Genomic DNA, 16,978 nt, shown 5'->3' with positions numbered 1-16,978 from the left:
GGGGGTTGACAGGTTGTGGTGGTGGCTTCCCAGGCCCTAATTTCAGAGTAATCTTCACATCCATTCCTGAGTCTCCCCATCTGTGTGGGCGCCAAGCAATCTTGGGGGAGCGTGTGAGCTACTTTTCTCTTAGATGTGACCAAGTATACTGCAAGGAATGACTTGAACACAGGTCGCGTTTTGCCCCATAGTTTGAAGGAACAGTACATCTTGGAAGGGAAGGTGTAACGGGCAGAAGCAGCCAACTTCCAGCCGTATCTGGAGACAAAGATAGGACAAGAAGTAGGGACAGACTGTAAAATCTTAAAATCTACCCATCCCCAGCAACTTGCTTCCGGCAGCTTGTAGTCAGAATTTCTCTTCAGCCTCCAGCACCCAAATAATAACATGGAGGCTTAGTGTTAATTATGAAAGTTTGACCCTTTAGTTCAGGCTTATTGCCAACTGTCTCTTATAACTCGAGTTCGCCTGTTTCTACTAATTCGTTCTGCCATGTGGTTTTTTTTTTTTTTTTTTTACCTCTCTTCCATTCTGTATGTCTGACTTGCTTCATGTCTTGAGGGCAACTCCTGTGTGCCTAGATTCTTCCCGAGTTCCTCTCTTTCTCAGGAAGTCCTACCTATTCTGTCATGTCTTGCTATTGACCATTTAGCTTTTTATTAAACCAATCCCAGTGACACATTTTACACAGTGCAAGCAAATATCCAACAACAGCAGCTAGACCACACTCCCTCAAAGTAACATGACCTTCCAATACGGTGCCATCATCTGAGCATAAAGTGTTCAGACACATGACCCCGTGAAAGCCATGTAACATTGCAACTGTGATGGGCTATCTGTATTATTTGCTATTTTCTGTAACAACCATAGATTCCAAAATCTCTTTAAATTTCTTTTCTCTGGTAAATTAATTCAGATAAATTATAGGCTTTATTTTGTCTTTGGACATCTAGTATGAGACTTCAGGAGAGTTAGTCAGAAAACAGATGTCACTGGGACACAGGGCTACTACCTTTTACAACTTAGTGTGAAATTTATCAGTGTTCACCATGGGATATCCAATCTGGAAGACTCCTCTGGAAACCTGAATGTTTGTTTATAGAAATCATCAACACAATGTTCCTAGAAATGTGTCATTTTTCTAACAGACGGTTTTATCATGGGCTTCGACTCATGGTGGACTAATGAAAGCTATGATGGCTAGTGGTGACTGTCAATTTAACAACATCTGGTTTTACAAAGGAGACAAGCTCCCAGGCACACCTGTGGGGATTTATTTAGATCAGGCTAGCCTCTTGATAGGCCTATGAAGGATCTTGGTTAGACTGACTGAAGTAAGACTTGTCCTGTGGAGGGTAGCATCCATTCCTGGGGTTGGCTTCTAGACTTCATTAAAAGGAGGAAGTTGAGGCTCAAGAGATAACTAAGAGAGCCCTTGTCAGTCTTATAAAGGACCCAAGTTCCCAGCACCCATGTTGGGTGACTCACACTATCTATAACTCCATTTTCAGGATACCCAAAGACTTCCCTGTTCTGGCCTCCATGGTTATCCTAACTCATGTGTACCTAACCCCACAAGGACATACATGTACATATAATTTTTTAAAATAAAATTAAAATCTTTTAAAAAGGAGGGTGCTATTGGTATGTGATCATTCCTTGGTCTCTGCTTCCTAATTGCAGATACAACTTGACCAGTTGCCTCAAACTCCTTCCCAATCAGGATGGGTGATATCAAGCCGTAAGGCAAAAATCAAGCTTGATTATACATACATTTAATCCCAGTGCTTGGAAGGCTGAGGCAGATGAATCTATGTGTTCCAGGCTAGCCAATTCTACGTAGTGAGATATAGGTCATCCAAGGCAATGTGGTGAGACTCTGTTTCAGCCACCTCCCCAAAAGGGGGAGGACTGTGAGGCATTCCTCCATTCCTTTGGAGGCTGTCCTAGAACTAGCTCTTGTAGACCAGGTTGTCTCACAGAGATCTGCCTACCTCTGCCTCCCAAGTACAAACCCTCCATTTTGTCATTGTTAATTTGTTATAGCAACAGGAAAAATAGCTAAGACAAAAACTATGCTAGATTTTTTTTACCTTCAGACTGCATAAATACTTTACATTTGAAATGCCCTCTTTAAAAGGATGTAGGATACTTCATGACAGTCATCCAAACACAAAGGCTACCGAAGGATAGTCATGAAACAGCCATCCTGTGTCAGTCAGAACCAACTTGACACAGCGTCTTTTTGTGTTCCACAAAGTCTGTTCTCCAACACTGAACACACTCTTGTTTTGCAATGAAGTTGTTTGCTGTCAAGTTCAACTAGCAGTTTCTTCCGCTACAGGTACCATGCCATCCGCGCTTGTATTTTGAAGCGATTCTTCTCAGAGCTTCCGATTTCTCCTAGTCTTTTATGGTAGGTCCTCCGCATCTTTCTCTGCGAGCTCACAGAGGGCTCTGTCTCCTTGTCTCATCAGTAATTCCTGCTCCCTTGCACACCCCCAACTTCTGCCCCCTGCCCCTCTCCTCGCCACCTAAAGCGAGTCCATAATCTCCTTTATCCTAACCCTGGACAGCAAACACGCAGCCTATCAGCAGGCTGAGTTGCTTTTGAAAACCTCTCGACATTCCTTACCTGGACATCCTTCCTTCTCTGCTGACCCGAACGTCCCTGAGATTCATACTCTGGTCCTCACTTCTGCTGACACTTTCCAGTCAAGCAGCGCCTTCCTTATCACTGCACACTGGACCATACTCCCTTCTCACCCGCATGACCTCCTGGGCATTTGAGCCCCTCCCCCACCTTTTCTCTTACTTCTTTAAATTCTATGCATTCCACGGGCCAGCTGTCACCAGCCCTCAAATGGCTCCCCTGCCCATGTGCCATGTGTCAAGGCTGTCATCTTTGCGCAATCACGTCCCTGGCTATGGATTAACACCTTGGTACAAAGAGACCTGAAACCTGGGTCAGGAGGCAACACAGACACCTCCTCTTTGGTGTCTCTTCTCCTTGGCTGTAGTCTATCCTTTCACTAACAGCATCAGGGGCTACGAGCTCCACTCTGGGGTTATAGCGCCGCAGGAAGCTGCTCCTCACACCTCAGCTGACATTCCCCCACGTAGGTTTATGTGGTACAGACTTCTCCGGTTCACTTACTGCTGCCTCAGGGAGATTTAGGAGATGCCAGTATAAACTCAAACTGTCTCAGTGGCAGCCTTGCCATGTTTGGAAGGCAGGAGATGTGAAGTCAGCTTCAAATACTGGCAAGGACACTATTGTCACTCTAGAATTTTCACTGTGCCTCACTCCCCAGGCACCCATGTTTGGTAGACTGCACAGTCATTGCCATGTATCCACAACACTATTCACCTTCGGCCATCGGTGGCTTCCTTTGCCTGCGGCATCGATCCCCCCCATTAATGCTCCTCCCCTCAGCTCATGTACGGAAGGAACCAGCTCCAGTCACTACTTCCCGGAAGCCCTCCCGTATGTCCTCATTGCATCATCTCTTTCCTCCCTGAAAACTTAGGTGTTGCTATGTAGCATTGATGTAGTATGTATAAGTGTGTGAGAGAGAGAGAGAGAGAGAGAGAGTGTGTGTGTGTGTGTGTGTGTGTATTCAGACTCTATAAGATCAGGGAGCTACATCTTAATTCTGCTTTTATCACTCATACACCACCTGTTGTCCACTAGATAAGCCACTTAGGAATTTGATCAAGGACCCATTCGGCGTGGCCTCTCTGGACACGGCCATCTGGTTCTGTTTGTCTTTGTCACACCTAAAGCCATCACAAGCGATAAAGTCTGAAGTTCTGTACTTTCCTTTCTAGGCTTAGTCACTTTTATTATACTGATGTCCTTGTCACCTATATTTATTCGATAAGCGCATACTTTATGTAAATTAGTCAAATAGACATCAGCTACCTAGTCACCTTGTGTTTTCCAAGTTAACTCTCAGGCATGGTGTTTTGAAAAATCTCATGAAATCTACAAGTCCTTATCCCAGGCAGACACATCCATTGAACAAATGGCATAGGCATTTATGGGTTAAGACAGAGGCCCCCTTGACACTTTTGCTGTTCTTAAAACCTACTGACAAGATAAATAAGGAACTGGGGAACTCCAGCTTAAAAATGCCAGAGCCAACAATATATACATGTATATGCATTTGTGTGTGCACACGTGTATATATGCATGTATATCCACAGTGTAAGTATATATATGTATATGTGTGTGTGTGTGTGTGTGTTCTAGACATTTTCAGCATCTTTATCACAGTCGTGGTAACATTTTAGCTAGTCTGCTATTTTAATTTCTAAATATTTACTCAGGCATTTGTTAGTAATAGTAACTAAATAATCTCTGAATACAATGGTCTGGAAAATTAGGATGATCTCAGAGGGGTTGGAGAGATGGTTCAATAGTTAAGAGTACGCAGTGCTCTTGCAAAGGACCTGAGTTCAGTTCCCAGCACCCTTGTCAGGTAGCTCACAACCTCTTGAAATTTGACCTTCAAAGCATCCAACACCTTCCTCTGGCTTCCTTAGGCATGTGCACTCGTACCTACATGCCCCCATCTACATACATACATGCACATAATTAAAACAAACAAAAGCAAAACCATTAGAACATGCTTGGAGCATTTAACCTTTATATGGGACAGCCTACGAGCCTGGGGAATACATTTTAAGTGGGTTATAGTCAACCATAAAAGTCACTTAATGGTAGCACTCTGTTGTGTAACTTAATCTTACTAAGTTGTACAGTAAGAATTCAACTTAAAATTGGACTGTTTTCTGGGGGTTGGGGGGCCTTTCCTTCCTGCTGCCCTCTCCTCCCTGCCCTACTCTTCCTTCTTTTTCCTTCTCTTCCCCTCTTCCTTCTTTTCCATTCCATTCTGCCCCACTTCCTTCCCCTTCTTTTCTACCTGGCCTGGTCTTCCCAGCAGGAACACTGCATGGGTCACTGCTGTCCTCTTGTCACGGGCTTAGCCCAACTTGTCTTCCACAACAGATTTTCTTGATAGCCCTCATTGGGCATAAATAATCATGCAGTCCTTTGAATTCCTATAGGATTTTGCACTCTGTAATGACTTTTAACATTTTCCAAATCACAACATCCTTTCTTAGATCCTGAGACTTGGATTTTAGTGAGTAATGTGAGAATGTGGACTCTCAGTTCAAGCACCTGGCGATAACTTATGTAGTTGATCCAGACAGACTTAAAAAGAAGTGTGGTCTCAGAAAGGCACCATACAAGTGAATTTTCCAAACTCACTTTTAAATAACCTACATCTCTCTGAGCACAAGGATGAAGACTGCGGTCAACCTTAACTCAATGGAGATCAGAGGTTGTAGAATTCCCCATCCTTTGTACCTGAAAGAAAACAAACTCTTAAGTCCTAGATCTTTCTATGGTATCCCGAAGCATCGAAGTAAAGCAACTCGTCATTCGGAGGGAAATGGAGGCGGAAAGCAATGGAGGTTCTTGCAAGTAACCCACTGGAGGGTACCGGCAATGAAGAAAGGAAGCCAGACTTCGCAGCAGTTACGGGTGTAATATCTACCAGATGCCCCAGATGTTTTCAAATTACCAAAGTGCAACTCTTTCCCACAGCCCATTTGCAAGTGGACCTGACAGCCCAAGCCCACAGAAATCAAAGACTGCAATCTACAATAAATTCTGCCACGCTAGATGGAACGAATATCTGTCAGATTTTTTTACTTAAACTTCTCTTCCTTTGAGAAAGCAGCATCTGGCCTCAGACCGCACATTTAATTGAAAAATCCTTTAATAATAGCATTAATTTTCATCGTTGTGCATTCCAGCAGGCTGGGACAAGGAAGCGAGCTCTGCATGTGGAGTTGAGCCAGGCTGCAGAGGGAGGGCGTGGGCATCATCGGGTACTGGAGGAGGTGAGAGTTCCCTGGCCATTGTTCTCTGAGCCTTGCTGAGAGATAGCATCAGGCCTTGTGATTAAGGAGTAAAACATAGAACTGTTTTGTTTTCTTTTCCAAAATAGTTGATGTCCTTCTAACCAGACAATGTACTTGTAGCCTACCAAATGCAAACTGGGCCCTTGAGGATAAGTCAATGGTAGAGCCCAAAGCCAAGAAAGAATCCTGACAGGTCTTTGGGTAGCCTGAGCTATGGTTTCCCCCCTGTGTCTACAATCTCATGTCTATGCCCCTCTATGCTTTCTTTTTATGCTGTCTCGGTGCTTATCAAGTGGATTGTTCCATTTCACTAGGACAGCAGACTAGGAACCTGTCCCAGAGTGACTTAGCCTCTGCCCCCAGAGACAAGGAGCTGGGTGTGGCAGGAGTGGCCCTACTCTGGCCCGATAAATTCCTCCACTGTTTAACACCTGCCTGGAAACCCAAGGCAGGACTGTCACCCACAGGCTGGGAGTCCCTCCAACACATGTACTGCACAGTACACACCTCACCAGACATGTGGGTGATCTTGTAAGTTTAGCCAGGAGGACATCCAGGGACAGAAGTGGAATTTGAAAGAAAATTCCTTCTGGAGGAGGCTGTGTTCCCTTCAGAATGCCTATAGTGAAAGGTTCAGGCATTACTCTGGCCTGGCCTGTTACCTGGCAGGATTCACTCAGGCAGTTCTCTGGCCAGCCCAGAGTTCCATGAGAACCAGTCTGCACGCAGATGCAAAGAACCCCTTTAAAGGACAGACCCCTGTCCCCTCCCTCCCTTCCTCTCTCTGTCTCTCTCTGCCTCTCTCTGTCTCTCTCTGTCTCTCTCTGTCTCTCTCTCTCTCCCTCTCTCTCTCATCCTCTCTCTCATCTTCTCCCTTACCTTACTCTGTTATGTCTGTCTCCCCCTTTCAGTATCGCTATAATAAACTATGTCTAACGTGCTCTATGTCTATGACTCATGCTGTATCTATGGTGCTGGTTCCTGTCATACTTTCTTTTTCCTTTTTTTTCTAATTTCTAATCTTCAGCAAAATAACAACATACAGAACTTTCAGAAGATAAAAGGCCAGACTCCTCCATCCTACCTCCACCCCTGAATTTGTGGGTAACCCTTTTTTTTCTGAACTACACACACTATGGGGTGGAGAATCCTTGGCTGCTGCCATGACCGCCTGTCACACTTGGTTATTTATAAGTCCTATTTTCTCCTCTTGCTCTCCCAATGTTGTCTTAAAATGGCCTAGATTTGTGCTTTTCCGCTCTAGAAGAGTGAGAACTCAGATTTCTAAGCTAAAGTCCATCTCCCCCAGCCAATGGAGCTCATCTGCATTAAGGTTCAGTGAGAATATCTTGCTTTTGCAGCCCATGCCTTTTCAGTCTTCCTGGTTGTTTAACTGAAAAGCCACACACGACAGAGCAGTGTCACTTAATAATAAGAACGCCAATTGGAAGGAATGAGCTCCCTGGTAGAAAGGGAGAGAAAGCCCCCTCTCTGGAACTCAACAAAGGAAATACTTCCCAAGTTCACAGAAGCTTTCTAATAACAAAAAAGGGGGTGGGGCAAAGACAGGAGCATTAGGACCACAGGCACGAGTCTGACCCTGTTCATATTTAGTGAACTCGCATTAACTAGCAGAGACAATCAGCCAGGGAGGTAAGCTGTGTTTGGCTTCTGCTCAGCCTCAGCAAAGCTCCCACATTTCTTTGAGTAACCAGGTAAAGACACTGGAACAAAGATGACCATCCTCATTGCAACCCCCCATTCCTTCTGCTCTTGCTTGAAGGAAAATGTCAACCCCAGGGGACAGGAAGTTTTGCCTAGCGTGATTTCAGTATCTACAGCACAGAAAGAGGTGTATATATTTGTAAGAAGAAAAAAAGAAATTTACTTATGTGAACACCTCAGGAGATTAAGGATGCTGACGGGCCTGATACAACTCCATGGAAAGCTGAAGGAAACGTACATTTGTGCTGGGATTTCAAAACAGGGAAAGTATATCAACCTGCCTTCTGTTTCCCACTGTGTGTCAGAGTTATTGTCTTCAGAGCATCAGGTAGTGGGCACCAAGGGTTTTCCTCAGGATCCATGTGAACTCTAATCCTAGGCAAACTCCCAAACTTCTACAACTTTGGTGACTGACTGTTTCAAGGACATGTGGAGAGAGAATGATTTCTACCGTTAGACAGAGAAGCTCCAGGCTGGCTGGTCAGAGGTGAGTTAGAGAACATGGCTCCAAGGTCTCGGAACACAGGACACCTAGAAGCAGAACTCAATATCTAGAGAGAACTCAGGTGGGACTCTCTCTCATTCCAGGGCACAGGGTCAGTCTATAGGAGACCCTTTGCAAAAGTGTAGCTCAAGAAGCCCAGATTCAGCTAGGCCTGCTCTGTGGACACAATGGCCCTTAGGAGACATGTCACAGAAGAAAAGACATCCAATTGAATGGGGCCTCCAATTACAACATCTTGATCATCTCTAAGTCCTCTGGATGTGACTACAGAAAGGTGGGCCGGACAATCTGGAAGCACGGAGGTGCAGAAGTCCTGACTTCTCCATGGAGTCATGCGAAATAATGACCCTGTAAAACTCAAGAGAATGAACTGAAAGACATGGTTGATGCTTTAATTTAATGTAAGACATTTAGAGCAAACAGGTGCTTTTGGTGTTGGCTCCACCTAATAAAACAGAATTCCTACTCCAAAAAACACCCCACTCTTTGAGGCTATGACTTCAGTCTCAACGGACTGTTAATTCTATCAGGGAAGAAACTTCATTTGCGCCCGTGGTATGGAAAACTTCCAAATGCCCTGAAAATGTTACAAAATACATATCCGTAGTGGGTGTGATATCATGTGTATGTGTGGTTGAGCAAGCATGCATGCTTTCACACATACATATGTCAGAGGCCATTCTCAGGTATCATCTACCTTGGGTTCTCTCAATTTCTGCAACTTGCCAATTAGTCTCAGCTGGTCAACAAGGTCCAGGGGGTTCTCTGCCTCCCCAGTGCTGGGTTGACACTCATGTACCATGCAAAGTCAAAATCAGTTCTTTATTCCTGCATGGCAAGATTTTATCAACTGAGCCATCTTCCCAGCCCATAACAACATTGCTTTTTAATTGTATTTATTTACTTATTGTGTATGGGTGCAGGGCCACTGGCCATGGAAAGCATGTGGAAGCAAGAAAAGAGCTTTGCAGAAGTCCATCCTCTCCTTCCCCTATGTGGAGACTCAAGATTGGGGTCTGGCACCTTTACCCATTGAGTTATCTCGGTGGTTCAACGCTGCTTTTTAGAAGGTGGCATTCTTCAGCAGATTAGGGTCATTCAGTCTGTAGCTCTTTGTGATGAAGTGGGTCTGCAGTCTAGAGAAATGAAGAGGCCACCAGCACGCGTGACTAGTTTGGGCGATGGACCTTGTCCCTTCTCCCACTGAATCGCTGCATGCTGTGGGTGCTTTGACCGTCCTTTCCACCTGTGTTCCCTGCGGTCCTTCTGCATCCATCAGCTTTAGAGAAATGCATCGCCACTCAGCCTCGACTTTCCTCCCTTTGCTTTCGCATCAGCTTATCCCGAGAACACACCTTTTGTGTAGAGCATGTCTATATCAGATGAGTCTACATATCCATGCAGGTATGTTCTGTTGCTATTTTCTCACTGTTGACCATAATTAATGCCTGTCAAACAGGAGAATATCTTTGTACCTTGAGCAAGTGAATGAGTGCAAGGTCAGAGACATGTTACAGTCAGGTCACTTTCCCCCCACGTACACACATGGAACCCCAGTTTCAGGAGTGACCACAGAGGCAGGGACCTTCCTGAATCGTCAGCAAAGACTCACCAGTGTGCATCTACCCACCATGAAGACCAGCATCACGTAAGCCTGCCACTTCTAGCAGTAGAACCATAGGGTGTGGGTGCTATCAGCCAAGGAGATCTACCTGGGCCTCTCCCTCTGCCCATATGTTGACTTTGTCTTCAGCCTCCCTGCTATTTATTGCACTTTCTTGGTCAGCGCCCAATGGAAGCAGGCCAAAAGCATTTACATACACTTTCACACCGTGTTTCTTTCTCATCTCGTCCTTGGCATGCTCTGGGTCCATGACCTATCTCCTCTTGCTAAATTACAGAGCAGCTTCCTATTCTGGGTCAGCCTGTCCCTGGTGAATCCAACCCTCCTGGGAAGGACTCTAGGCAAGACCCTTTCTGCTCAGTCCCTCCACTGCTCAAAATATGTTTCAATTTTTAAAATAACTTTCAAGATGTATTTTTCATTTCAAAGTGTGTGTCTGTGAGAGTGTGTGGCACGTGTGTACAGGTGTCCACAGAGGCCAGGAAAGGGTATCTGATCCCCAGGAGCTGGAGTTACAGGAGGTTGTGAACCATCTAACGGGAGTGCTGGGACGTTTACGGAGATGCTCTAGAGGGGCAGCAAGTGAGTGCTCTTAGCCAGTGAGCCATCTCTCCAGCCCATAAAATCAAAGTGTACAAAACAGAGGGTTCCCTGCCACACTTTCAAGCCTGTTCATCTATCTCTGTGCCTTTCTCAGACCTATCCTCCATCCCCATCCTTATGCATCCACCCTCTACCAATCTTACTTTCATGTCACTGTGTGTGTGGGGGGGGCAGATGCTAGATCCTCCATATGAGAGAGAAGATGAGCCATGAGCTATCCTTCCTTCCTATGTCCCCTCCTACTCTCAACTTCTACTTCCTGTATGCCATTTCCTCTCCCAAATAGAACCGCTTCTTCTTCCTTCAGTGAACTCGAGACCCTAAGAGTCTTTTCTGTATGTCGAAATATCTTAACCACACTACTGTTCTAAGGTGGCATTGATCATTCTTGGGGCTGACTTTCCAAGTACTCTCACCCCTATGCTCAGTCCATTGGTGTAAACTGAATGGATATTAAACCCAGATTCGGATCCCAATGGAGTTAGGTCCTTCCCTGCTGTAGTCCACTAGAAACATGCTGATTCCAGGAGTGGGTGGTTTCAATTCATCCAGTCTTCCTTCCTTCCTTCCTCATTCACGCTAACAGTTCTGAATGCATGCACGTCCTCAGAGAACAGTGACTCTGTGCAGTGCAGTAAATGCTTCTCCAAGAGGGCTAGGTGCCCACAGCACACCTACTGCACCAGGGCTGGAAAAGCTGAGTCCTCCAGAGTCTACTTTTCTCCTTTTTCTTATTGTCCTTACATTATACTATAACTTGTCATTCGCAGGAATATAAGCTGTTGGCTCCAGTGGGCATGTTTGCTGCCCTGTGCTCAGCCTCTTAAACAGGGCCTAGCACATTCTGTGTCAACAAGTATTTTCTGGATGGGTAGAGGAGACACTGAATAAACATTTTGCTTTCTTATCTGATGCCATTGCAAACAGACCCCACCCCCTCCCGTGCGCACCCCATGGTTGAATACACATCTCTGAGAAGATCCATGTTCAGAATGTATTAAATTGGATCTAGAATGGCAGAGTCTTACAAATAATATTAATCAGTTGCATTATAGACATCTATAGAAACGTTTAAATGTCATAAAAAGAACATGGAATCCTTACCAAATATCAGCCATCGTGTGAAGCATTTTGCACAGATGTGGCATTAAATCCTCACAGTCACCCCTTGACATCTGCCTTTATTGAACTCATTTTGAAGGAGAGAAGGCTGAAGCAGAGAGCAATGCACCTAGCTGAAAATCACATGGCAGTGGGCTCACCCACTACACAAGCAGCTCCCAGCATAGTGACAACACACTCATAAGACAGTATGCCCTTGTCACCTCGGGCTACCGAAACAAGACACCCAGGCTGGGTGTCTTAAACAACACCAGTGTACTTCTAGAGACTGCAAAGTCCAAGATCAGTGTCCTGTCCAATCTTGGTTACCACATGGTAAGATCTTTTGTCCTAGTAAGTAGGCAACTACCCGAGAGAGGAAAGGGGGGTTGTGAGGGAGGATAGAGAAAGTGATACACTATGGGGTCTCGTCTGCAGAGATGGCACATTCTAATCAGCCAAGGTCTTGAGAGGCAGGGGTGGAGAGTTCTAGGTTGGGTAGCCTGAGCTGCAAAGCAGGACTTTATCTCCAACAAAGAGAAGAAAGTGGGAATAAAATAATGATTAGATCAGATCACCACCTTTACCATTTCACTGGACCTTAATAGCTTCCTAAAGGTCCCACCTGAAAACATGGTTACACTGCTGGAAAAGGCCCTGGTATAACATGAGTGTAGGGTAAGGGCACAAAGAACCTGTCCACTATACACTGGTTCTTCCTTCGGTCTACAGACTCTTCTCAAACACCTGCTACGTGTTGGCACTTGATTAGATAAATGAGTGTAAGTAACTGCTTAACTTCAAGGATATCACCTCTAAGGGAGAAGACAAATAAGCGAATTTAGGACCATGAGATAAGAGTCCTTTAAAGAGGCCTGCAGGGGTCAGAAATGGCTTGGTAGAGAGGGTTTGGTTAGGCTCCAACTTTGTTGACATATAGGACTGGGAAGGAGAAATACCAAGGCCTCAAGACCAGTTTTGCAGGGAACCACAGCCACGTGATTTTAGAAAATTTACTACTTGTTTGGAATTTCATGTAAGATATCAGAACTCCACACAAAGATGGAGACTTCATCTTGATGTCTAAACAGGAGAGGTGGGCTTAGAAAGAAGCCTACGAAAAAGACTGTGACAAAGGCATGTGACATATGGACAATGGGACCACACCACACGAGCAAGGAGCACCAAAACCCAGCACACAGGAAGAAGACTGTAAGAGGTCAGCAGTGGAAACTGAGCAATTCTGCCCAGTGGTAACACCTGGACAGGAGTATGCATGTTGCCTCTAAATCCTCCTTTACCCGAACTTAGACATGCCTTCTTGGGTTGTCCTTCTGTGTAGAGCCGGCTGTCAAGCACTGTAGACCTGGAAACAGTGGTCGGGATGCCTATAGAGTTGAGATTGAGTTCAGAGTCATCTTGGCTTGTAGATTCTGTACCAGCGCATCAGTGGCCATTTGGGAGCCTCCATGCTCTTTTATTTCACATACGTAAGATGTGCCGGGTAGTGACATCAGAGAGTTGGAGTGTTAGCCTGAGTGTCTGGATAGGAGAGGAGACCCAGATGAAAAGTGAAGCTCTAGAGACCACTGGAGGGTAGAGAGAACTTTCTGGTAGATGACTAGGAACTAACATGAGGGAATTAAAGCCACAGCAGGCAGGAAGCTGAGTCCCACATTCACAGAAATTTTGAGTGTGTTCCATGGATTTTTTTTCTCCCCTTGAAATTATCTTTAAGCAAAATCTGCATCGCATTAAGAAGTTTATTAAATCCCAAGTCAGAGCAGACATCAGACTCATTATCTGCGCCTCCCAGGGAAGTTCAGTAATTTGTCTTGTAACAATAGCTAGTCTAAGTATGAAACTAAATGCTAAGTCTCCAGACCAAGTGATGACTGCTTCTTCCCACAGAGAACCCAGGCCAGCAACAGCCCTGATCTCAAAAGCCTCACACAGTGGGATTACAAGGTCGAGGGAGCTACAGAGACCCTAGGCTGGCCTTCAGTATTACAAGCTGCTACCCATGAGTAAAAGTACATTTCCCAAGATCATTAGACTAAAGTATAAGGTAAGAATGCCAATTTAATCATCTCAGAGAAATAAATCTGTCACCAAGACTCAGCATTAGCCAACAGATTCTGTCCCTAAGGTTAAGCGGTGGGAAAAACCAAACCACACTGAGGACCCTCTTCATTGAGATACCAAGAATAATGATGCCATCGAGAGTGGTGGGGTCAGAGTCCCATGTGCAGTTCTTTCTCTACATGTAATAAGCCAACCTAAAGATTAACTGTGAGAATTTATAGCTGCAGGGACCAAAATAATTTGTCAACCCAGGGATAGCCAGCCCATGATCAAAGGATTCCTGGTTGGCAAGGGCTGATAACTTCAGTAGATATAAATATCGAACATTTCGGGGCCTGAGAGGTGGCCCAATAAGTAAAACACTTGGTTCAAGAGCATGAATACCTGAGTTTAGATCTCAGAAAAAAGCTGGGCAGGGTGTCTGTAACCTCAAGCAGAGACAAATGGATCCCAAGGACTTCCTGGCCAGTCAGTCAGTCAGTCTAGCTGAAATGGTAAGTTCTAGATTCAGTAAGAGATCCCGGCCTCAAAAAATAGAGAGAGAAAGAGAAAAACACCTAATGTTAACCTCTCACATGCATGACTATGTCACACACATGCATGTACACACGAGCGTGTGCACAGAAACACACACACACACACACACATGTTGCGGGGAGGTGTGTGAAAGGCATACAGCAAAGATTTACTACTCTCTGGACCCTAAGGGTCAGTTCTCTTCATTAAGACCACAGCCCAGAGGTGGTTCAGCTTAGTGCACCTCTACGGTCTCTGTGCTTGGGGTATGAAACGGGCCAGAGCACTTGGGAGTCCCTCAGCTGGAATGCCCCTCTGTTCAGGAGGGCGCTGTGAATGCATGCACACATAACCTCCCAGGTATGCTGCACAGGACCACGGCTTGTCGTTATAACGGGGGACCTTACTTCTTACAGGTGTGGCGTGAGCACACTGAGTATGGACCCCACAGCTAGATGGGCATTCCACACCTGTTCTCACCTGTTCTTGCCTACGCTGGAGAAGCTGTTGCATCTAAATGTGTAAAGACCAGACGTGTTTCCTTCTGGCCCAAGAGACAGTGGGCATCTTACTGTGACCCTTTGACTCATTCAGACTATGGGTAGAGATGGAGACTCGGAGTCACATGTTCAGGGTCCCAGCCCTGCTTCTTGCCCCAGCTGTCTCTTGATGGGTCTCTCCTAGGAGGTTACCTAACTGTACTCTAATGCCCTTTCTAATTCTGAGGGCTCCCAGAATTCACTGAGTGGTAGCTATGAGTTGAAGGAGTCTTGAGGAAGATAACAGGAGAGGAAATATTCTCAAGAATCTATGCAGTTTGGAGGCAGGTGGATCTCTGTGTTCGAGGCCAGCCTAGTCTAAAAAGTGAGTTCTGGGACAGCCAGAGCTATTACACAAGGAAACCCTTGTCTCAGGAAACCAAACAAACAAATAAGTAATAAGTGAATAAAAGTAAAAGAATTCATGGAGTTCATGGCCACATTTTCCTTTCTGGGTTAGACATAAATCCAACTCCAAGTCCTTGAATCTCCACTCTTCATTTAAATTACATGAAAAGTAGAAACGACACTTGGCCAGATCTGTGACTGTGTTGCCCTTTGGTCTTCTAAGTTTCCAAAGGGGTGGCACCTGGCACCAGCACCTCTGGGGTAATACTGTCAATGCTGCCTCGACACCACCCTGATATGTGAGGTTCAAGGCTGTGGGTGGGACCGCCAATGAGTTCCTTCTCTCAGACTCGGTACACAGGAAGCTGGGCAAGTGGTTCTAGGTTTTGGCATCTTACCAAATATTATAGCATTGTGGGAATGAGGAAAGAGAGATGAGGGAGCATTTAGTATCAACCTTACTCTTCAAAGTTATGGCTATCATTATATGGACTAGGCAATGGTAAGCTGAAATAGGATTTACTGGGATGTCTGCTTACTTTCACTTAGCTAAAACTGTTCTCACCCATTTTATCCTACACAATGGTACCGAGTTTCTAGAGACATCAGATAACACTTTTTGCAACAATTGACACTATTTTCTGACAAGTGTCTTTAAAACACATTGATCTGTCCTGTCTGATCTAATTGATCAAGCAAACAAACAAACAAAACCTCCTCAATGCCATTTTCAATATTTTTTTCTCTACAGCCCCAAATTCAGCTGTCCTCCGATGTACATAATTTCATATAAAGGTCAAACTCCAAATAAATGCTCCCAGTTTTCTTTTTCCTGTGTCACTCTTGCATAATCAGCAAAGAGGAAGTAAAGCAAGGGTTCTCGGGAGAAAAAAAAAAGCAAATGACATAAAAAGGTGTAATTTAATATCATGTTAACTCATTCTGCATGATACAAGGTACGGCTGCATCATGGCGAAGACATGGTGTAAAGTACTCCCAGATGATTTGGGGACCATTAATATGAGAATTCCATATTTCATAACATCAACAAACCAGATGAACCTCATCCACTTAAAACGGAGAACAGTGAAGAGAACAAATGTCTTGTGAAGAGTGGAAATGAGAACAACGTGTCTGAGGTTAAACAGTGGAAATAAGCTGCGGATGTTGGGCATGAAGTAATTATTCCTGCAATGCCGTTTCTGCATTTAGTTTATGAGCATGTCAGGGTGTGCAATCCAGGCATAGTTTAGGGAAGGAAGTACCCATCTACATGATGTGCGGGGAAAGTGGACACATTCAAAGCCTGCGCCATGAAAGTCTTGTCAAAACTGAAATTTCAAGCAGGAAGCCCCACCACCGGCCAGGGGACACATGTGTGGGATGTACCTGTCAGTCACTTCAGTCCACTGCAAACTTTTATGAGTCAAGGATCATCTTTAATTGTTTAATAACCCAAAGGGATTGTGAGACAGACCTTTGACCGTTAATATATATATACATATATGTATATATATAGTATATATATGTGTATATATACATATATATGAAATTAAGTTCCTATCAAATTCAAACAAGAGCAATAAATATGCCCTAATTATTATGTAGGCTGATTCACCTCTTCTAGGAAATTTTCATGGGAGTTAAAGATGTATTAGATGATGCATTAAATCTTAAAGACGCAAAGGGAAATTTTTCCCTTTCGATAACTTTCCAAAAGAATGAGTTAACACAATGAAGAATCTTTAGCTGTTTAATCACCCTGAGAGACCATAATGGCCTTGCAAAAAATAAAGCAAATATCATTCTAATGTTTGCACATTATGTCACAGTGACTTGGGCAGAAAAAGGGGACTTTACCCAAGAACACAAAGCCAGGTGCAAACTTCAGAGCCTCGCTGATCAATTTGGAGTCCATTCTTAGGAAACAATGGATTTGAAACATTTGGTAAATTCACATCAACCCCCTCAAAATGGCAAGACGGATGAAGCCAA

The 16,978-nt window shown here is 44.6% G+C and overlaps 1 long non-coding RNA gene across 1 annotated transcript in view; it reads left to right on the top strand.

Moving 5' to 3' along the window:
* LOC121135164 overlaps positions 1-14,982 on the top strand; it is a 42,295-nt gene extending 27,313 nt beyond the window's left edge. Inside the window, exons 3-4 of the long non-coding RNA XR_005872372.1 lie at positions 13,407-13,563; positions 14,513-14,982. This is a non-coding gene — a long non-coding RNA (uncharacterized LOC121135164). The remainder of the gene's footprint in view (positions 1-13,406; positions 13,564-14,512) is intronic.
* The last annotated feature ends 1,996 nt before the right edge of the window (positions 14,983-16,978 follow it).

The sequence above is a fragment of the Mesocricetus auratus genome, unplaced genomic scaffold, assembly GCF_017639785.1.
Source record: "Mesocricetus auratus isolate SY011 unplaced genomic scaffold, BCM_Maur_2.0 Super-Scaffold_100031, whole genome shotgun sequence".
In the NCBI taxonomy this organism is placed as follows: domain Eukaryota; kingdom Metazoa; phylum Chordata; class Mammalia; order Rodentia; family Cricetidae; genus Mesocricetus; species Mesocricetus auratus.
The sequence above is the reverse complement of the archived record's forward strand: the minus strand, read 5'-3'. Positions and strand labels throughout refer to the sequence as shown.